The 22,998-nt window shown below is 41.9% G+C and overlaps 1 long non-coding RNA gene across 1 annotated transcript in view; it reads right to left on the bottom strand.

The window, feature by feature from the left end:
• Window positions 1-3,396: 3,396 nt before the first annotated feature.
• The window catches only part of LOC126506477 (uncharacterized), a 65,945-nt gene continuing 46,343 nt past the window's right edge, over window positions 3,397-22,998 (bottom strand). The window contains exons 2-3 of the long non-coding RNA XR_007593226.1: window positions 20,464-20,539; window positions 3,397-3,521 (exon numbers count right to left, since the gene is read on the bottom strand). This is a non-coding gene — a long non-coding RNA (uncharacterized lncRNA). The remainder of the gene's footprint in view (window positions 3,522-20,463; window positions 20,540-22,998) is intronic.

Raw genomic sequence — 22,998 nt, 5'->3', positions numbered from 1 at the left:
ATCTGCATCACAGACCTTGGCAAACACTGGACTCCGTGGCTCCCATACACATAAACACGGGAGATCTCCTTGTGGAGTACTCAGTATCATGTGCATGTTAGATACACACAAAGTGTTACAAAAGCAAAACATAAAAGAAGGCGGTGGTTAGACTGTCACCATGGCCTCTATTTCCTTTCTGATTGGAATGGAAAATAAAGTCAGCGTCCCTGCTCTGCCATCTCCCTCCTGCATCCGCTGTATGCCATTGTGAACGAGGCAGCTCAGCTGTGAGTTCAGGCAGCCCTTGGGCTGTCAGAACAGAGGACTCAATACGTAAAGCACATGCTACCACGCAGTGGACTGGGATCTTTGGGAGCAGGTGTATCTCTTCCTGTCTTTGCAGTCCTGAAGCTTTAGACATCAGAAGCTTAGGGGCCAGAATGACAGACAGAGACCTGTAGCTCTAATCCCTGGGAACTAGGGGCTTTGAGAAGCCATAGATCTGTGGCTTTAGATGTACCGACTGGCAGTGTATTGTGTGAGCTTTGTTTGTCAGAGGCCCAGCACTCGGCAGCTGTTGTAATCCTCAGCTCTTACAAGGGGCTAATGACTGCTGCAGTCAGTGGCAGCTAGTGTTACAGCTTCCCTGAGCATTGGAACCCTTACCCTTTAATGTGAAGTAGTGTTACAGCTCTTGTGACTCGGGTGTTGGGACCTTGAGTCTTCCAGATCTCTGGAACTCCTCCAGCAACTGGGCCCCGCAGTCCCTGTCTTTGGGTCACATCCTTGTCAGATGACACTGGTGGGTCTAAACAGCTCAGGTACCTGCCTTGTACCTCCATCAATGAGCCAAATGTACCACTTCTCTTGCCCTAGCTCTTTGGCCCCTCAGCTGAGAAGTTTCCAGCATCTGTACTTAAGTCATTCTCAGTACATTCATGGGCTTTCAAGCTCAAAGCAATGATTATTACTTGCTTATTGCTATGACTGGCTCTCACCCCATGCCAATTCTTCCTTTCCTATAAGAACCACACCTTCACATACTGGGAATTTATGGAACCTCGGGAGAGGATTCCCCAGCATATGAACCTGGGCCCTGATGTACATGCTGCTCCTTCCAACTTCCCTTCTTCAAGGAGGGAACTCTAACCTGCCAAGGGTGCCTGAATTCCCCTTGGGATGAAACAGGAAGGGCTCTGGATTCTTGTCCTTTGGAGTGTAAATAAATGTCTCATTTCTCAAGGCAAACTGGAGCTGACAGCAAGGATCAGTGCCTGCCTTGGTAGTGTAGCTGCAGAGACGCAGTGAGGTCTCCCGGCCTTAAACCGCCCTTTAGCTTCCACACTTGTCCAGTAGTGTGAGCCTGACCGGGGTCTTTGCTCTGGAAACCTTAACCATGCAGAAACATGGGAGCGTTTTCTTTCTTATCTCACACTCCCCTCTAGGTGAAGACAAGAATGGGTCAGATTAATAACTTACTTTAATTCAACAAGAAGTAAATTTGGCCATCTCTAGTCTCTGCAGATTTTTTTGTGATTTTATTAAAACTATTGTGGTTTTAAAGAAAGAACCCCAATTACTAGAACCTTAAAACTGACTGGTTGGGTTGGGATTTTAAGAGGAGTGGTTGATGTCATGAACAGAAGCCTGTAACAAACGGGGAGGAAGAGGATGTTCTTGGCCAGTTCATTGGGCACATTTGTGTCTGGCTGCGTTGGGGTGGGCGTGGCCACAGGGTGTTTGTAGAAAATGGTTTCACATTGTGGTTTTCCGACGCCTGCATCCCTGACACTAGGACCCACAGAAGACCTCCTGGATTTGCATCTCTAAGATCCTCTTGCCGAAAATTTCATACTTTTACATCCTCCGCTGGTAAGTTAAAAGGCACCTAACAAAGTTTGACATCTTTTGTGCCAGCATTCCCTCACATCGCAGAAAGATCCAGTTCTAGGAAGGGTTTCGGCGCCACCTAAAGGCGATTCTTGGTTTTGCACAATCTCAGTACCATCCACAGTTAGGCAGGTAGTGCGATGCTGATGGCATGTAAACACAATACACATTAGAGTATTATGCCGCAGTAAAAAACAATGACTTCTCGAATTTTGCATGCAAATGGATGGAAATAGAAAACACTATCCTGAGCGAGGTAACCCAGACCCAAAAAGATGAACATGGGATGTATTCACTCATAATTGGTTTCTAGCCATAAATAAAGGTCACGGAGTGTATACCTGGTGAACCTAAAGAAGCTAAAGAAGAAGGTGAACCCAAGAAAAAACATATAGTTATCCTCTTGGCTAAGGGAAGTAGATAAAATTGCCGGGGACAAAATTGGGATCTTGGGGGTGGGGTGGGTTGGGGATAAGGGGGGACAGGGAGAGAAAAGTAAGAAGGGGAGGATTGGGGGAACTTGGGGAAACAGGAAGATTGGGATAAAGGAAGGTTGGATAGGGGAGCAGGGAAGCACATATCTTAGTTAAAAGAGCCACCTTAGTGTTGGCAAGAGACTTGAACCTAGAGTGGCTCCCAGGAGCCCAAGGCGATGTCCCCAGTTAGTCCCTTGGGAAGCTGAGGATAGGGAACCTGAACTGACCCTATCCTATAGCATTACTGACGAATATCTTTCATATCACCATAGAACCTTCATCTGGTGATGGATGGAGATAGAGACAGAGACCCACACTGGAGCACTGGACTGAGCTCCCAAGGTCCCAATGAGAAGCAGATGGAGGGAGAACACGAGCAAGGATGTCAGGACCACGGGGGGTGCACCCACCCACTGAGACAGTGGGGCTGATCTATTGGGAGCTCACCAAAGCCAGCTGGACTGTGACGGGAACAGCATGGGATAAAACCGGACTCTCTGATCATGGCGAACAATGAGGACTGATGAGAAGCCAAGGTCAATGGCAAGGGGTTTTGATCCTACTTCATGTTCTGGCTTGGTGGGAGCCTAGCCAGTTTGGATGTTCACCTTCCTAGACATGGAGGGAGGGGGGAGGACCTTGGACTTTCCACAGGGCAGGGAACCATGTCTGCTCTTTGGATAGGAGAGGGAGGGGGAGAGGAGTGGGGGGAGGGGGAGAAGAGAGGGGGGACGGGGAGAAGAGTGGGGGGAGGGGGAGGGAAATGGGAGGCTGGGAGGAGGCGGAATCTTTTTTTTTTCTTATTCTCAATAAAATAATAAAATGGAAAAAAAAAACAATACATAAACGCATTTGCTTTTCAGTAAGCACTGAAACTCTTTAGGACGTTTTTGACTGTTCTTGGGCAGGTTTCATAACTTTCCAGGCATTTTATCCAATTCCTGAGCTATCTCTATGTTTCCTCATCTCATCCTCTTAAGATGTAAGGGCCTGCAAACCCATCCTTTCCTGCTGGCACAAAAGACTCCAGCTGACTTCTCACCTCCACAGTGTAACAGCCAAGATATGGGGAGATGGTGCACTCTCTGACGTGTGCCTCCAGAGACACGTTCTTCTGAGTACTCCCAGCCGCTGTCCACTCTGCCTTGGTGCAGTATCAGGCACCTGCAGGCTCTGCAACAGACCAACAAAGGAGTGAGATGGCAGTGCATCCTTCCTGCAGTTAGCTCAGCTCTGGATACACCTTCCTCTGTCTTTACATCCATGGCAATTGTGGCACAGCAAATATGTTTCTAACTTCCCTTACAGTTTAATACAGCCATGCAGCAATGTTCCAGCATGTGAGCTGGAGTCTTCTAGACTGGGAAGGGAGTTCTGGCCAATGCTTTCTTTTCCCTCAATGACAATTCCTTTAAAAAGACAAACACATTTTCAGCCATGCCTTCTCCTTCTTAATTCAGACATAGTGACAGAAGTAGCTGTAGGAGTCATCCTTTAACCATGAAGAGAAAGCCAAAGGAGCAGTATAAATGTCAGCTCTGATGCTGGGGAGCATCTTAGTGAATAGAAGATTTGTGAGAAAATCCTAACCTCTCCTACTTTATCCATTTTTGTCAGTTTTCAAGGCTCTGCAGTTATGATCACTGGGAAGCACAATAACCAAATCCTTATTTGCAAAATTATAGTACCAAATCCATAGGGATATCCAGAGAAAGACTCTAATAAGATACAGTATGTCTTAGTTTGGGTTTTAGTGCTGTGAAGAGACACCATGAATATGGTAACTCCTGTAAAAGAAAAAATTTCATTGGGGTTGGCTTACAGTTCAAAGGTTTGGCCCATTATGGTCATGGCAGGAAGCAGGGTGGCATCAAACAGACATGGTGCTAGAGGGGTAGCGGAGAGTTCTGCACCTGGCTTCACAGGTGGCAGGAGAGAGACAGTGAGCCACTGGGCTCAGCTTGAGCTTCGAAGACCTCAAAGCCCACTCTAGTGACATACTTCCTCCAACAAAGTCACACCAACTTCAACAAGGCCACCCTTCCTAATAGTGCCACTCCCTATGGACCTCTGGAGATAATTTTTATTTAAACTACCACACAATATATGAATCACTTTGAAGCTAATAAATATCTAATAAATTTTAGACCCACAAAAGATAAATGAATTGTCTTTCTTTTCAATTCTGTGCATACCTTAAATTTGGAGAATTGTCTATTGGCCAATAATCATCTCTGCCATCCTAGCTATCTACTCTTGTTTCTGTTTCTCATTAACAGTTCCAACATCAGTATGTGATAGAGCTATAGACAAGATCCTAGACTTGAGTCAGTATGTCCACCTGTGTGGCGGTTTGAATGAGAATGCCCCCTATAGGCTCGTATATTTGGATGCTAGGTCCCTAGTTGGTGGACTATTGAGAATAGGTGACTTGGGTTGGACTTGTTGGGGGAGGTGTGACACTGGGGATGGATTTGGGATTTTTAAAAGCCCACACCAGGCCCAGTCTTGCTCTGTGCCTCTATCTTATAGATAAGATGTAAGCTGTCAGCTATGTGTTCCAGCCCCATGCCTGCCTGCCTCCATGATCCCTGCCATGAGGATCATGGACTAACCCTTTGAAACTGTAAATGAGCCCCTAGTTAAATGCTTTCCTTTTTGAGCACCTTGGTCATGGTGGTTCTTCACAGTCATGGAACACTGATTAAGATAATCTCTTCCCTGAGTTCAATATACAACTGACTTACTCTCCACAGTATTTTGTGTTCTCTTTGTATTTCTTTTTACTTCTCTCACCTACTTTACTGAATTTTGTCTCTTAGTTTGCAGAAGAAACAATGCCAATGGAAAGAATAACTTGTTAAATAGTGTCCCATGGCAAGTCTCATTCAGTTCCTATATTTAGGGCCTTTAAATTTGGCAATATAATCAAATGAAGACTGGGTCATACTTAAGCAGGATAGTTCTATATCAGATAGGACTGATGTTTTTATAGAAAGACAAAGCCAAAAGACTGGTGATGTGGCTCACTGGGTAAGAGTACGTGTTGTTCTTCCAGAGGACCTGTGTTTGCTTCCCAGCACCTATAGCAGGAGACTAGAACCTGTCTATAAATCCAGCTCAGCTGGATCTTAAACTTCTGGCCTCTAAGAGCACCTACATTCATGTACACAAACTCACATAGAGACACATATATGTATACATAATTTAAAAGGTTTTTTTTAGTATTTTTAAAGGAAAAAAAAGAAAATACCTAAGTCTAAGAGATCAGTATTGGCTCAGTTCCCCACCACAACCACAAGGCCAAGTTCTCAGCACAAAGGAAATTTCATTGCTCTAAAGGGACAAAAGTTATGGAAAACCATACAAAGACAAGCAATAGAGAGGATGAGGGAGAAGGGGAAAGGAACAAGAGAGGGAGCAAGGATATTTGTCCTGTGGTACCAAGGACTGCCTCTGTATAGCAAGGAGACAGATGTGGTCCATAGGAAAAGGGAGGTTTATAAAGATAAAAAGGGAAACCCTGTCTTAGGATGAGGTGTTTAATTTTAATTGGGCATCTTAACTAGGTGAGCCAAAGGGGGATTTTGCTTACTAGATTTCAATACTCTTTTAGCTAGGCTTTGGTCATCAGTCTCTGGAGAAGGAAGTAGTCAAATAAGGGAATAGACCTTGGGGGCTAGCCTCAAGAGTGTAATCTAATGGTTTTTAGCAAGGCAGAGAGAATGGGGGAGAAGAGCAAGGCTTGAGAGAACCATCTTTGTGAGCTGGCTAGAGTCCCTTCACAGAAGAGAATATGTGTCATGATAATGACAACAGAAACCAAAAGTAAATGGCTGGCCTTGTGACAAGGCAGGGAGAGAGCAGAGGCAGGTAGACCCCAGAAGAGGATGCTTCAGAGAGTGCATAGCCATGACAATACGTTGATTAGATTCCTGGTCTCCAGAACTATGATAGAGTAAATTTCTACTGCTTAAAGGCTCCCAGTTTGCATAATTTATATACCAGCCATGGGAAGCTGATACAGGAAGGGCGGCAGAAGTCAAGAAACAAGACAGGAAGGATTGTGATCATGCATAGGGAGAGACTGTGATAATGCAGACTGAGGGGAAGCTGGTGGGGATGGGTAGTGAGGAGGCCCCGTCAGTTTGATGGATAGTAACATAAGGAAGGAAAGATGATTGCCTATTTCTGGTCTGAAGAACTGACTCAGGCCAGCTACAGAGGTGAGGAACATCAAAGGAGGAGCAGATTTGGAAGAAGACAGTACTCCAAGATTGAGAACTTGCCAGAATAAAGAGGACCATTGCACAGAGGGGGTACATCAGTTCGGGGATCAAAGAACAGTGTAGCCTAGAAATAGAGCTGGTCATTAAGGCCGTGGGAAGTGAAGATATCATTAGCCTAGGTTCTGAGTAAGATAAAATGAGGACTCCAAATGTGTAAACAAGGGCAAAAGGAACTAGAAGAGAGGGAACGGAAGGAGGAAGGCAGAGAGACAACATCAGAAGAAGGTAGTGCCATGGATTGCACAGGTAAAGTCTGCGATTGCAGGAGTTGCATCACTTGGAAGTTGTAGCACTTACTCTGTTTAGATTCCTTCTCAAAGTGGGGCTTCAGACTACAGTGGATTTAAATAAGAAGGAAATCTCCATGGAAGCCCCTGTTCAAGAAAACTCCTGGTGGCTATGTGATATTAGGACCAGAACTCGAGCCCCGTTTTCATTTTGCACATCCCCCCCCCCTCTCTCTCTGCTGGTTTAACACTACTTTTTTTTTTTTTTTTTTTTTTTTTTTTTTTTTTTTTTTGCACAGGAATCACCTCTCCTGACCAAAATACTTCTCCCAGACCTGCTCTGTAGCCCGAGTGCCATTATGGAGAGCTGAAGTGTGTGCATGACTTTTCTCATTGCTGTGCTCAAATACCTAACAAGCAACAACCTAAGGAGAAAGATAAACTTCAGTTCACAGTTCAGAGGGCTACAGTTCATCGTGGTGGACAAGGCATGGCTGCAGGGCAATAAAGAGATGGTCACATGGGGTTTGTAGTCAGAAAAAGAGGAAAAACAGAAAGTGAGGCTTAGCTACCACCAGTAACCTTCTTCCTCCAGCTAGACCCCATCTCAAGGTCCACCCCAGTTACAAACCCAGTATTCACACACCTAAGCCTCTAGGGAACACTGTGTCTTCAAACTACAACCTAGTAAAGTTGCTGTAGTGGGTTTTTGTCTGTTTTGTTTTGTTTTTGTAAGCTTTCTAAAGAATAGTTAAGAAGTACATTACCAAAGGGACCTTTAATTAGGAACAATTTATATTTTACTTTTCTAGTATATTTAAAAACAGTATTGGGCTATGTTATTCCTAACTTACAATTCATAAGGAAATAATCATATTTGAGAAGATGGGCTTGTGTTCTAGATCAAATCACCTGTGCCAATAATGACATTTTGTGTAACGTGGTGTGTATTTTGATGGCCTCCAAAGGTCTTTTGTGTCAAGCTTTGATAATTATTTCATCCTATTAATGTGCATTTGTTATATCTCTACCTTGGTCAATGTGAAAATATGTTCCTTTGTGAGGGAAGGATGTCAATCGATAGTTCTATTAAAAATGAAGAATATGATATTAAGGAGAAAAATTTGAAACATAAACACCTAGATATTCAACATTTTTAATAAGAGATTTCTGAGATAAAACTTCAGAGATTTCAGGTATAAATTACTTTACGGTGGAATGTATAGTTCAGAAATGCAAAGCAGAAATGCTTGCATCGATTCATGTTGAATGTCACAGAATTTCATAGGAAAGAAAGGCAGCTTGGTATTTAAATTAGATTCTAGCAACAGCATCTGTAAGGAAACATATTGACATTGTGCTCTGCGCACTAGAGGATAATATCAAGCATTCTTTTCTATCAAATTGCAGGAGCTTTAAAATGTCATTGTACAGTCAACCATCAGTTTTTTTATATAAAAGGTTGAGCATAAATAATTTATTTAAATATTCACTACCATATTTAATTACTATGAATAATTTTATATTTGAAAATTTTTACAAAAATTATTTATGATATTTTAAAGATGTTCGTTAATTCTTTGGACACAGAATGTATTTTGATCATATTCATCCTCATCGCCTCACCCAGCCCTTCGCAGATGGACCCTCATCTCCCTACCACTTCCAATTTTATCCTCTTGGTTTGGGTTGTTGATTTTTAATAATCTATTCATTCCAATTTGTGCTGTCCATATACTTTTAAGTGTGGGGTCCTCCACTGGAGCATCCTTCTTTAAGGATGTGGGCCTATCAGCAGCCACATCCTTAAAGAAGACTGACTCTTCCTTCCCCAGAAGCCCTCAGATGCCTGTAGTTACTCTGGATAAGGGCTCATAAACCCTTCCTACTCCATACTAGAACACTAACAGGCTTGATTAGAGCAAATGACCATGCATAGACACACTAGGTCCAGAAAACAGGGTCTGCTTTGGTCCAGTCTTCCCCAACTTCTGGGTCCTATGAGCTTTCCAACCCTCTCTTCAGGAAGAGCTCCTGAACCTTTGGAAGGGCTGTGACATGGATGTCCCATGGTGGCTGAGCACTCACTGCTATTTATTCTCTGCATTTCAGCCAGTGCAACTTCCTTCATTAGCCAGCATCCACCACACACACGTCTATGATGAGGTGAGACAGTTCCACAAGTCTACAGGGAGAGAGATGTTTATTCAGGGAGCAATTTGACTCTTATGACCACTTAGTAAAATAATAGTAGGTTCACTCTCAGGGTCTGTAAGCTTCTTATTCGTGTGTTCTTGGGCCAGATTTGTAGTGCCGGCCATGTCTTTTCTCCTGTCAAAGAGTCCTTCAATTCAATCAAAATGCATTTTGTTTTCCCATAATATCTATGCCACTATTACATATATATATGTATATTATATTGAAAGTCATCTCAAGAATCAATATATTTACAGTAGTTATAGGACCAAAGAAAAAGCATCTTTACCTTTATCAAAAATGTGGTCCTAGGTGCCTTGTTTCATCAAATACCCTACTTCTCTGCAGGAAAGTTCTATAATTAAGTAATATTAGACTCATAGGCAAATGAGAATGTTTCAAGACTCTAACTATAATTCTATATTCTGGTTGCTCCAATATTTGCTCTTAAAAGGTACAGTCTGTCTTAAAAAATAAAATGAGTACACTAGAAAAGTGTTGGTGAATAGAGTGGTTTGCTAAATGATCAGGGGAAATTGCTTTATTCTTCCTAATGCTTGTCTTTATTGCATTACTACACTCAAAGGGTAATAGGGAAATTTTGAATTTACTAAGCATTCCCATTTAAAATAGTATGTGTTCAAGTTAATACCTGCAATTCTATATGCCTAAATAACCCGTTCTTCTCAACATTGGGTCTTAGGTATGGACCTGAATTAAGAGGGAAAGAGAATGTGATTCAGACAAGTCAGAGGGTAACCACCTATGTCCTTTAAGTAAGGCCTGCCAGGGGGAGTTCTGGGAGAGAGGAAAGGGGAAGAACAAGAAACTGCCCATATTATAGTACCCATACAACCAGGATGAAATGAGGCAACCAGGCAGCAGCTGGGATGGAAAAAGGTGTATCTGGAAACTCAGGGGATCCCAGATGAAAAAGCATGGCTGTCTCATTTGGGAGTTTGAGACATGATAAGTTTTCAAATGTCCTTCCATCCCCCTTACAAAAATCATCTCTAAGTGCTATGACATGAGAGGCATGAATTCGAGACACCAGCAAACAAAGGTACCATGTATTTTATGTGTCTGAGTGTTTGGACAGCACATATGTGTGTTTACTAAGTACATGCCTGGGTCCACAGGGGTCTAAAGAGGGAATCATGTCCACTGGGGCTGGGGTTATGGAATAACCACCATGTGAGTGCTGGGACTGAAACCCAAGTCCTCTGCAAGAGCAACAAGTGCACTTAACTGCTGAGTCAAACTGATGATTTTGTTGAATCAGTCATTCTGAAAGAAATTGTAAACACTAAATATTTCCATTGCATCATGGCACATTGAAGATAAATAATCTTGTAAAATGAAGGACACCCCTCTGCTCGCTTCAGTTTTCTTCTTAACGGACTTCCTTATACTGTCTTTGGTGTGTGTAACAGCAGACTACGTGTGCAAACACATAAATGTGTCTCAATAACTCTGAAACCCTGGGATTGCTTTCAGGTTTGCTTTATCAGATTGTAGGAGGGAACAACTAGAAGAAAAAAAGGAGGATGAAGTGAGTAATTTACACTGCTAAAGTTATTTTCATGTATATTTGTGTGGGGTGTGCATGTGCATGGGTGTTCAAACACATGTAGGTGCAAATATGTGTGCACGTGTGTGGTGACCAGAAGCTGACACTGGAGTTCCCCTCCTCTACTCTCTGTGTTATTCACTGAGGCAGTGCCTTTCAACTGAACACAGAGCCTGATGATACATGATTAGTCTAACTAGCCTGCTTGCTGTCTCTGGCTTTCTAGGCCAGAATTACAGAAAGGTTGTCATGTTCACTGTCTTAGTTAGGGTTACTATTGCTGTGATGAAACACCATGACCAAAGCAACTTGGGGGGGGGAGGGTTTAATTGGCTACTTATGCTTCCAAATCACAGTTCATCACCAAAGGAAGTCAGGACAAGAACTCAAACAGGGCGCAAGCCTGGAGGCAGGAACAGATGCAGAGACCATGGAGGAGTTCTGCCTACTGGCTTGCTATACTGATTTGTAATTAGTGATCATTGGGGGCAGGCCCAGCCCACTGTGGGTGGTGTCATCCCTCGACTGGTGGTTCTGGGTTCTATAAGAAAGCAGGCTGAGCAAGCCATGTGAAGCTCGTCAGTTGGCAGCACCCTCCCACGGTCCCTACATCAGCTCCTGCCTCTGGTTCCTAGCCTGTCCTGGCTTTCTTTGGTGATGAACAGCAATGTGGAAGTGTAAGCTCAATCAATCCTTAATTAAGAAAACACATTACAGGCTTGCCTACAGCCTGATCTGATGGAAGCATTTTCTCAATTGAGCTCCCTCCTCTCTGATGACTCTAACATGTGTGAAGTTGACATAAAGCTATCCAGCACACCCATCCAGAATTGAAGTGAGTGCTGTATATCCAAACCAACATTCTCTCACCTGTCCATCAGCACTTGATCCTCTGAGCCATGATCACTTACATTTTTTAATATAATTACCTCAGACAAGACATATCTGTTATTTGGGTTGTTTTTCTGATGCATCGATGGTTTAGAAACTCAACAGAGACAAACGAACTGGATCATTGATTTAGGAACTACAGCAGCAACACATTTACCAGAAGTGTGTACCCTACTTCCTTAACACTGCCTTCTGGCACAGCTTTCCTGTGATTCATGAGCAACCATTCCACAACATTACCACAAAGCAAACAATGGCAATTGCCAGCACAGCTAAGCCATAATTACCATGCAAATGATTTCAATAAGGTAATGGGATGTGATATCTGGTCATTGCAGAGCAGACAAGTCACAATGCTAATTAGGATTAGCCTATTTTCAAAGAATAAATAACATTAACCGTAAAATAAATCCAAGCTCATATGAGGTTTGGTTTTGCTTATAGTCAAGAGGAATGGTCTGTTTCTTAAATTATGTTTCCCTTACAAAGCACAAACCATACTCACTTCAGTCTCAATCAAGAGCGAAATTATTTGGATTGAAAACATTGGGAATGGGGGTTGGAGAAATGACTTCGAGGTTAGGAACACTTGACTGCTCTGCCAGAGGTCCCGAGTTCAGTTCTCAGCAACCACATGGTGGCTCACAACCCTCTGTAATGGGATCTGATTCCCTCTTCTGGTGTGCATGAAGATAGGGCACTCATATACATGAATAAAAAAAATCTTTTTTGAAAAATGGTAATACAGGGACCAAAATTATATAGAGGATTCAATAGTTGAAGATAGATATGAAAATAAACAACTTTGCTTCCCAGAGGAGCTGAAATGAACCTGAGCAGGAAATAAACCTTTAAGGAAAAAAAAAACTAAAAAATAAAGAGAGCAAAGAGAAGGGAAATTGCTGGTGCGTTTCCTCTTAAGTCCCCCTCCCACCTCATTCTCCTCCCTTACCACACCTTGAATCTCCATTGCCACTTATTTGATCTGTTTCAGTAGAGCAAGTCCATCTCCTTCCTTCCTCCCACCCGTCCATACCCACTCTTCCCCATTCTGTCACACCGGAAGCAAACATGTGGCTCGTCCAAGCCACTGCCAATTCCCACTGCTTCATCCTTTAGGTAGAATGCCCAGGTGCCCCTTTCACCAGAACCTGCCTTCTCACCCTCTGTACAGCCTAAGGGAAACAGGTCATCTCAACTGGGCCATGCAGATGCAATCTCCCATTGCAGTGTATTACCCCAGGAGCACTGCCCTTGAAGAGTTCCTAATGCTTCTATACCCACAGCTAGCCAATAGCCAATTTCTGCGTTGACCCCCTCCATCCTACTTAAGCCAAGTTTCCCACCGTCTCCCCATTCATTTATCCATGCGACATACCTCAAACAAATTCCCTTTCTGTGACTTCAGTCAAACCCAAAAAAGAACCCCAACCCATGCATTTCCCCCTAAGAAATGAAAGCTAGATCTAGTTTAGGTGGGAAGAATGGAAGATACCCGGTTATCTGGTGAATAGAAACTGTTTATAAAGATTGCATAATGTCATTTTAAAGTTAAAAACATCCATGACTAGATGCAGTGGAAATAGTAAGTGAGGACCAAGCTCTGGAAATAGAAATGCAATTCCTCTATTTGAGCATTCGTGTAGAATGTACAAGGGCCTGGGTTTGATTCCTAGTACTACATAAACCAGGCATGATAGGGTAGGCCTGTTACCCCAGAATTCAAGAGATAGCCACAAAGAAAACAGTTCAATGTCAGTTACATACAAGTTTAAGGCTAGCTTGGCAGTGGTAACACACACCTTTAATCCCAGCACTCAGGAGGCAGAGGCAGGAGGATCTCTGTGAGTTCGAGGCCAGCCTGGTCTACAGAGCTAGTTCTAGAACAGGCTCCAAAGCTACAGAGAAACCCTGTCTCAGAAAAAGGAAAAAAGAAAAAAGAAAAAAAAATTAAGACCAACTTGGCTACATGAGAATCTATTTCAAAAAAAAGCCAAACCAAATCTGATGAAGGTTTGACCCTTACTCTGGCTGTCCTAGAACTCACTCTGTACACCAGACTGACCTCAGACTCACAGAGATACATCTGCTTCTGCAACTCAAGTGCTGGGATTAAAGGTATACAACAACTGGCTGTGTAGTCTACTTTAATAAATACTTTCTTTTGTGTTTAATAGTTATCCCATTTTAGGTGGAACAAGGGCGGTCATACCTAGGTATGCAGGCTCCAAGCAAAAATCTAAGGAAAAAATTCTGTAAAAAGGAAATGCTGGAAATGGCAATAACTTGGGAATATTTGTAGCCCACATGGACTCTATTGGATGTTGCTTAACTACTTGAATACAGACATTAAGTAAGTTTATTGAACTGTTAATTAAACCATGTGATTTACTTACCCAAATAGGTAGCGTCACACTGACACTATGTCTCAAGGAAGTGTGTGTGTGTGTGTGTGTGTGTGTGTGTATGTGTGTGTAACCATGCCCCCTTCTGTCTCCCATGCCTTGTCAAAAACTGATGCTGCATGAAATAGCAAAAGTGAAGAGCTGTGACTCTTTGTTCCCTTTGGGGCAACCATTTCCCATGGCTCTTTTCCAAGAATCATCTGGACATGCAACCTCAATTCCAGACCCTAAGTTTCCTGAGTGTCCCTGACAGGTTCAAGGGGATCAGGAATGACTCCATCTCAGAAGATACACACAGGGAACCAACTACAGCCCAAAATAACAATACAATCAAAATACAACTTGGCAAATCAGTAAGCTTATTGTCCTTACCTAAAGGAGCATGGACAACTCAAAGATGGACTTTGAAAACCCACCCAGCATAGGTGGCCTGTGCTGCCACAGGGGCCATGGTGACATCTGGGTCTGAGCTGCTGCCGAGGGCTAAGTCTGGATCCATGGGCTGCTGTGGATTAATCATTCTGTACACTGTGAAGTTGTGTTACTCTTATTGTTAATACAAATTTTTAAAAAGCTGGTTGGCCAATAGTTAGGCAGGATTCTGGGGGTAGAGAGAATGCTGGGAATAAAAAGAGCGCTATTGGAGGAGTCTCAAGCTAGACATGGAAACATGGGAAGTTTGTAGTTGAGACAAATGAGTCTCAGGGCAGCACATAGATTAATAGAAATGGGTTAATTTAAGTTGTAAGAGTTGGCTGGAAATAAGCCTGAGCTATCAGCCAAGCATTTATAATTAATATAAGTCTCTCTATGGTTATTTGGAGCAGGCTGGCAGGACAGAAAAAGTCCACCTACAATGGCCCTGCTGCAGCTGAAGTCTGTTCTCATCTCCTTGGACAAAGATACTACAAGGAACCATAGAAATCACGCCTGTTGTTATCCAGGGGTCACACTGAGCCAACACTGCTCTATGTTGGTCCTGGGAAAGCTGGCCTTGCCCCTCACTGGCCACTGCAGCAGAAGAGCTTGTCCCACCCTTCATGGGAGAAATGGCCCCATACTCAGGAGAGATGGTCCCACACCTTATCATAGGCATGGGAAAGCCTACTCCAATGGCATGGGCATAGAAGAGCTGACTCTGTCCTTTGCCTGAGGGGTTAGCTCAGCAACCAGATTGACCAAATCAACTACCACCCAGATCTAGAGCTTTGATTTACCCCACTCCAGAATCTACCCCATCCATAACCTGCTGGAGTTCATGTAGGGACTGGTCCTGTGGACCCATGGCCATGGGATCTCCATTACTCTTGGCAATGGCAGGATATCTGGGAGGAGTTTCAGTGACAATACAGTATCGATGGTGTACCAGAAGCCAGAGGCCTTGAACCAGATCAACAACTCATTACAATGACCATTTACGAGTAAAGCCAAGTAGACAAAGGGGTATATATACTGTCTAACACACCACAGCTTCAACTAAGAAGAATGAAGAGATGTTGGAGAGGCAAAAAAGATGAAGGAGCAAAGTGGATTTTTTTTATTGGTTCATTTTGTTTTTAATGAATATTTTCTTAATTTTCTTTTGGAGGGCACTACATGGGTGAGGAGCAAATATGGAAGGACTGGGAAATGGGAGACATTGGGGTTCATAATGTGAAATTCCCAAAGAATCAATTGAAAATTATGTTAAAAAATAAAGAAAACCCACCCAGCATGGGTGACAATAACAAAATCTGGGACCCTTGAGCTTTCTACTCAGCTTACAAGTTGCTTGACAAGTCACAGTGTCTCTTCTCTTTGGCAGTCCTTACTGCTTATATAAACTTGGGAACAGAAAGACCCTGTGCATCTAGTAAGTTTCAGGGACTTCCTGATACTTGTGAGTTGTTGACATCCTGAGTCTCAGTGAGTCTCCCTTTAAAAGTTCTTGAGTTTTAGCAACCTCCTTCCTGGATAGGAGATTTCAACTAAGAGGAAATTGCTGCATAACAGCTAGCATGCTGGGATTCTATTTATTTATTTGTTTGTGGATTTTGAGACAGGCTTTCACTTATAACAGCCCTATCTGTACTGGAACTCGCTTTGTAGACCTGTCTGACCTCAAACTCTGTCTCTTTCTCCCAAGTACCGGGATTAAAGGCATGTGCCACCATGCCTGGCTAGGATTCTATTTCTTTAAGGTCAACTGAACTTTTTACATTTTTCTATGTCCTCATAAATCCTTTTGTTCTTTATATATTTTTGCAAATTTAACAAACTACTTCCAAATTTAGGGACACAAGGTAGCTCATGATAATTAATCTCTGCTGCAGTGATTCCTTTTTCCTATTACCACTGATTCTTATTTGCCATTATTGTCAATATTAATAACTATTGCTAGAATTTTTTACTTGCCTTCTTGAAGACTAGTTTTAATGATTGTTTTTTGTTTGTTTCCTATTCAGTTTATACTGCTTTCTATCACTGCCTTCTCTATTTTAAGCTTACTCTGCCATTCTCTATGTAGCCTCTTAGACAAAGTAGACTTGCTATAGGAAATCAATCTACCAATAGCCTTGGGGCAGCAAGCCCTAGAGCATGGTCCTGTCTGCCACATGATGACTGATGAGCTGAAGGCGAAAGGCTCTTGCTCACACTTGGCATGGTTGGAGACCAAGCAGCAGAGCAGGATCAGCGGTGGCATCTGCTTTGTTCTGTATCTGTTTTTCATTGCACCCCTTAATAAGTTGGTTATTATACTTTTATGGGTTCTCACATCAAGGACTTTTTGTTTTGGTTTGGGAATTTTAGATGTTTTTGTATTAATGTCATAAATTTAAATTATTGTAATAGCCGAATTCTATTAGCTTTTATTTGCGGTGTTACTCAACTCAATAGTTCATAAATTCTATTTTGATTTCATCTTGAAATATATATTATTGATTGAAAACTGTTAATTACTTAAGTTATGAAAATATGAGGATTCTTTTTATCATTTCTAATTTAATTTGTCAGGCAACTTGATTTGTGGACTATTTGGTTTTATACTGTTACTCAGACCCAGTCTCTGGTCAATGTATTTTTATTCTTTAGTGAATAAATCAGAGCTCCATTATACTTATTTTGTTGCATTGTAAATTTAAAAAATAAAGGAGATGGGGGTGGATCCAGAGAAAGTTAAGGAGAGGAATGAGGTAAGAGATACATTTCAAAATACATTATATGAAATTCTCAAATAATAAGAATATTACACTTAAAAACAAATTTTCTAAATTTCTTAAAATATTTGCTTCATCAAACTTTGAAAAAAGTCAGTTAAAATCCAGTAACACTGAACCTGAAAGAAGAGAAAGTGGGAAGTACTTTTGAACCCACTGGCACAGGAGATCACTTCCTTAATATAACACCAGAAGCACAGACACTGAGAGCAACTATTAATAAAAGAAACCTCGCCGGGCGGTGGTGGCGCACGCATTTAATCCCAGCACTCGGGAGGCAGAGGCAGGCGGATCTCTGTGAGTTCGAGACCAGCCTGGTCTACAAGAGCTAGTTCCAGGACAGGCTCCAAAACCATAAAGAAACCTGTCTCGAAAAACAAAAATAAAAAATAAAAATAAAAAAAATAAAAGGAACCTCCTGAAACTGAGAAACTTAGGGAAGGCTAAGGACACTGTCAACAAGACAAAATGACAGTCTACATTAAGGGAAAATATCTTCACCAACCCCACATCTGATAGAGGACTAATCTTCAAAATATATAAAAAAAAAAACTCAAGAAACTAGACATCAAAATACCAAATAATCCAATTCAAAAATGAGGTACAGATCTAAACAGAATTCTCAACAGAAGAATTTCAAGTGGCCAAGATACACTTAAAGAACTGTGCAGCATACTTAGCTATCAGGAAATGCAAATTAAAACACATCTGAGATACCATCTTACATCTGTCAGAATGGCTAAGATCAAAAATACTAAGACAGCCTATGTTGGAGAGGATGTGGAATAAGGAGAACACCCCTCCACTGCTGGTGGGAGTGCAAACTTGTACATCCATTTTGGAAATCTATATGACGGTTTCTCAGAAAATTGGGAATCAATTTACCTTAAGATTCAGTTATACCAATCTTGGGCATACCCAAAGCATGCGCAATCATACCAAAAGGACACTTGTTCAAATATGTTCATAGCAGCATTATTCATAATAGCCATAACCTGGAAACAAACTAGTTGCCCCTCAAACAAAGAATGAATACAGAAAATTTGGTATATTTACAAAATGAAGTATTACTCAGTGTTTAAAAAAAAAGACATTATGAAATTTGCAGGCAAATGGATGGAACTAGAAAAAAATTATCCTGAATGAGGTAGCCCAGACCCAGAAAGACAAACATGGTATGTATTCACTCATAAGTGGATATTAGATGTAAAGCAAAGGATAACCAGGCTACAATCCACAGCCCCAGAGAAGCTATGTGTAACACAGAGGACCCTAAGAAGGACACGTGGATTTCCCTGGGAAAGAGAACTAGATGAGATCTCCTGAGTAAACTGTGGGTGGGGCTGGAAGGGAGGAGATGGGGGGGGAGAATATGAGGGATCAGATCGATCGACCAAGTAGGAACAGGACGGAGGGGGGAGTAATAAAAGAGTTAGTTTGATGTAGGGGGCTATTTTGGGATTTGGGAGATTCCTGGTGCAAAGGGAAACTCCCAGAAATCCCCCAAAATGACCTCCAACTAGGACTTCTAGCAATAGTGGAGAGGGTACCTGAACTAACCTTCTCCTATAGTCCAATTTATGACTACCTTTACTGTCAACAGAGAGACTTCCATCCATTGGAAGCAGATGCAGAGATTTACAGCCAAAGCACTGGGCCAAGCTCCGGGAGTCCATTTGACAAGAGGGAGGAGGGGTTGCTTAAGCAAGAGGTATTAAAGATCATGACAGGGGAATCCACTGCTGACCTGAGCTAGTGGGAGCCCATGAACTCTGGACCGACAGCTAGGAAGCCTGCATGAGACCGCCCTAGGCCCTCTGACTATGGGTGACAGCTGTGTATCTTGGTCTGTTTTGGGGGGTCCTAGCAGTGAGATAGGGACCTGTCCCTGGCGCCTGAGCTGGCATTTTGGAACCTATTCCCCATGCAGGAGTCTTGGGGGTGGGGAGCTTGGTCCTGCCTCAAAGTGATAAAACATGCTTTGTTGACTCCCATGGGAGGCCTGCCCACTTCTGAACAGAGGAGAAGCAGATGTGGGAAGATAGAGGTGGGGGAAGGGAACAGGAAGAGAAAAGGGAGGGAAAATCGAGGTTGGAATGTAAAATAAATGAAAATTTTTAATTAAAAAAAGAAAAAAATTAGTTAAATTCTGTCATTATTGAAGAGAATGTATCAATGTCTCAAAATTTTTTAAGTATTTGCTTACACATTTAGAAAGAGTACTAGGTAGACACAAATCCAGAGCCATTTCAGTTTCTTGTTTATTTTATATAGTGACTCCCTTCAGTCCAACATTGCCTGTACTGCTATGAAAAGCTAATATTTGGCTGGTATTAATAATTAATCACTAACAGCAGTAATTAAGTCAATATATAATTGCTATCTCAGTTTCAGGTCACAGGGCTTGGTTGAGATATGAATGTTGAATATCCTCTATCTATTGTATCTTGTGCTTGAGCACTTGTCCTCCAGCTAAGGACACTAATTGAGAAAGATGTGGAACCTCTAGGAGGTGGTGCCTCACTGGGCAGGCCTTGAGATTTCCCAGCACAAACTCACTTCCAGTTTATTCAGTGTAGACACAATGTCACCAGCCAGACTCCTGCCATCGTGTCTTCCCAGGAATGATGGAATAACCCAAGACTGTAAGTTAAAATGCAACATTCCTTCCTTAATTTGCCTCAGTCATACATTTTGTTGCCACAGTGTGAAAGTTACTAATGGAGACTTGCACAGAAAACTCCTTGTTTCTAGACTCCTGGAGGATGGTGAGGCCATGAGCTATGCAAAGCAAAAGAAAGTACCCTATGATTTTAATCTTGCCTCTCCTTGTCCTGCACACCCTGGCCATACACGTTATCTCCTCTCTCTACAAGGTTCTCCCCACACGTGCTGGAGAACACTTCTCCACTGCCTATGGACCACGTTACACGCTCCTGCAGAAGCCACCCTCCCAACATCTTTCTCCAGCCAAACTGCAGCTTCTCTCCACCCCAGTTCTTTCTCAATCTCTCCTACCCAGGATAAGAACATACCCTAGTGTCTGGAGCGTCTATAGCCGTGCAGACACTTGAGCTTAGTCTCAGTTCTGAAGCAGAAGCACCACAAGACCCTTCAGCGTGTGTGCTTCTTCTATGATGTGAAGGAAGGATGTCTTATTGAATCCTGGGGTCGCGTCTAGCTGAGGAATCCCACACCTTCTTGTATCAGGGGGCTCTACTTGATTTCAAACCCTAAAGACATTGATGGGAAGTTCAAGAAACTTCAAGAATTAGACAGACAAATATGGGAGGGGGAGACGAGGACAACAGAGGTGACAGAGATGACAGAAAGTACTCACTAGGTATTGAAGGAGCAGGAGCATGAATGGTGACTTTTCCCCAGAAAATCCTCTGTTTTTCCTAACTTCCACATCTCTGAGAAAAGAATGATAACAATTTTCAAAACAGAGCAAATTAAACATGAAGAGACAATATCTTTAACAGGCATTTGAATTTTCCAAAACTCTAAAAACATAGATTTCTATATGCTAATAACAGATTAAAAATAAATAGTCCATGGGCCTGATTCCAGAAATATCTTAAATATACCCGTGTTTTCACCCTAAAATATTACTTTACTCGAAGGAGTCACAGATATCAGCAACATTCAGACAGAGAACTCACAAGTGTGCAATCACCGGCCCAGCTCCGCGTCCCACCAAGCCCATGGCCCTCACTAGATGGCAGCATGCAACAACACATAACGAGACGGCAGCCATTGCTGCTCCAAAGCTCCAAGAGCAGCTGTCAACCTCTCGAAGGCGCTAACACAGAGGGGAGTCAGCCCTTCTTCGGCTTCACTTAAAAAGAAAACTCATTTTGAGTGGGGAGAGATATCTGAGACGAGATCTCACTAACCAGGATGGCCTTGAATTCTTTTATAGCCAACCAGGACCTTGAGTTCCCAAATCTCTTTGTGGCCAGCTTCTGAGGACTGGGATTGCAGGTCTATACCTTTATTTCCAGCTAGAAAACTAAAAATTTAACTATAAGGCAATCCACCTAAGCAGCTAAGAAATTTAAGGTCATAGGAAGGAAACTAGCACTCTATACCCAACGGATGGATCGATTTTATTTAGTTTGAAGAAAAAAAAAAAACCTGTCCATGCATAAATTAAAACAATTTCATTCAAAAACAAATGAAAGAAGAGGTAAATTGATATTGCCATTCACAGACTGGAAGAATCAACACTATGAAGATGTAGCTCTATCTAATCAGAATCCCAGCAGGTATTTTGGAAAGATTCACAAAACACAAAAGATTCTGCAAACAGAATATATAAAGATTCACAAAAGATCCAAAGGACAGAATTATGAAACAAACAACAAAAAGCCAAAGCTGTATTATTTTCTTTTGTTGTTGTTGGTGGTGGTTTTTTTCTTTAGATAGGATTTCTCTGTGTATCGCTGGCTGTCCTGGAACTGAGATCCACCTGCCTCTTCCAGAGTGCTGGGATTAAAGACATGTACCACCACTGCCCTGCTGTATAACTTATTTATTACTGATAACTATTACTATGTATTTATCTTTTAATTTTTTAAACATATTCTAAAGCTACAAGCAACAAAGACAGTGTGATATGGTTGCAAAGACAAACACCACAAGGCAGGAGAATAAGGAGTTTAGACATAGATTAAAAACATGTACATTTGCACAATGAAGTACTACACAGCAGAAAAAATAATAACATCTTGAAATTTACAGGAAAACGGATGGATCTAGAAAACATCATATTGAGTGAGGTAACCCAGACCCAGAAGGAAAAATATCATATGTACTCACTCATAAGTGGTTTTTAGACATAAAGCAAAGAAAACCAGCCTATAAATCACAATCCCAGAGAACCTAGACAACAATGAGGATCCTAAGAGAGACGTACATGGATCTAATCTACATGGGAAGTAGAAAAAGACAAGATCTATTGAGTAAATTGGGATCATGGGAGAGGGTTGAAGTGGATGGGAGAGAAAGGGGGAGCAAAGAAAAATGTATAGTTCAATATAATCAATAAAAAAATTAAAAATTAAAAAAAGAAAGATAATTTTTTAAAAAATGTAAGGTTCATTGACTTTGCTGGAAAATGTCAAGGTTTGGAAATAGCCATGTCATACAATAAAAGTAGCTCAAGCTTTATGAGACCTGAAGACAAAATTATAACTATAAAATATCTGTGAGCTGCTTTTATGTTTTATATAAAAGGGGGGAATCCTTCAATGCTTTTTTTCTAAGAAAGCATTAAAAAGGTTCTGATAGCTTTGAAGTTAGTCAAAGATTTCTTAGGTTAGAACACAAAAGACACACTATGAAAAAAGTTGACAACTTTGACATTATCAAAACTTAATACTTGATATTTTTATTTATTTTATCTTATTATTAAAATATTTTGTTTTGATTTTTCAAAACAGAGTTTCTCTGTAGCTTTGGAGCCTGTCTTGGAACTAGCTCTTGTAGACCAGGCTGGCCTTGAACTCACAGAGATCTGCCTGCCTCTGCCTCCCAAGTGCTGGGATTAAAGGCGTGTGCCACCACTCCTGGCAATACTTGCTCTTTTTAAAAGACACTATAAAATGTGCAGACCAGACACAGTGGCCTGGGGTGATGGCTCAGTGAGGTAAAGTGTTTGACTCACAAGCATGAGGACCAGAGTACTGGGTAGGTGTGTCAATTGGGTGTAATCCCAATGCTAGGGAGACAGAAGCAGGAAATCACTGAGGCAAACTGGCTGGCTAGGCCAACCAAATGAGTAAGCTCTGGTTTCAAGTGAGAGACTTAGCCTCAATATATAAGATGGAGAAGGGTAAAGTAGGGAACCGATCATCAACCTTGGAGTATA

Source organism: Alexandromys fortis, unplaced genomic scaffold (assembly GCF_014885135.2).
Source record: "Alexandromys fortis isolate MF-2015 unplaced genomic scaffold, M_Fortis_MF-2015_v1.1 scaffold_0, whole genome shotgun sequence".
Classification (NCBI taxonomy): Eukaryota; Metazoa; Chordata; class Mammalia; order Rodentia; family Cricetidae; genus Alexandromys; species Alexandromys fortis.
The sequence above is the reverse complement of the archived record's forward strand: the minus strand, read 5'-3'. Positions and strand labels throughout refer to the sequence as shown.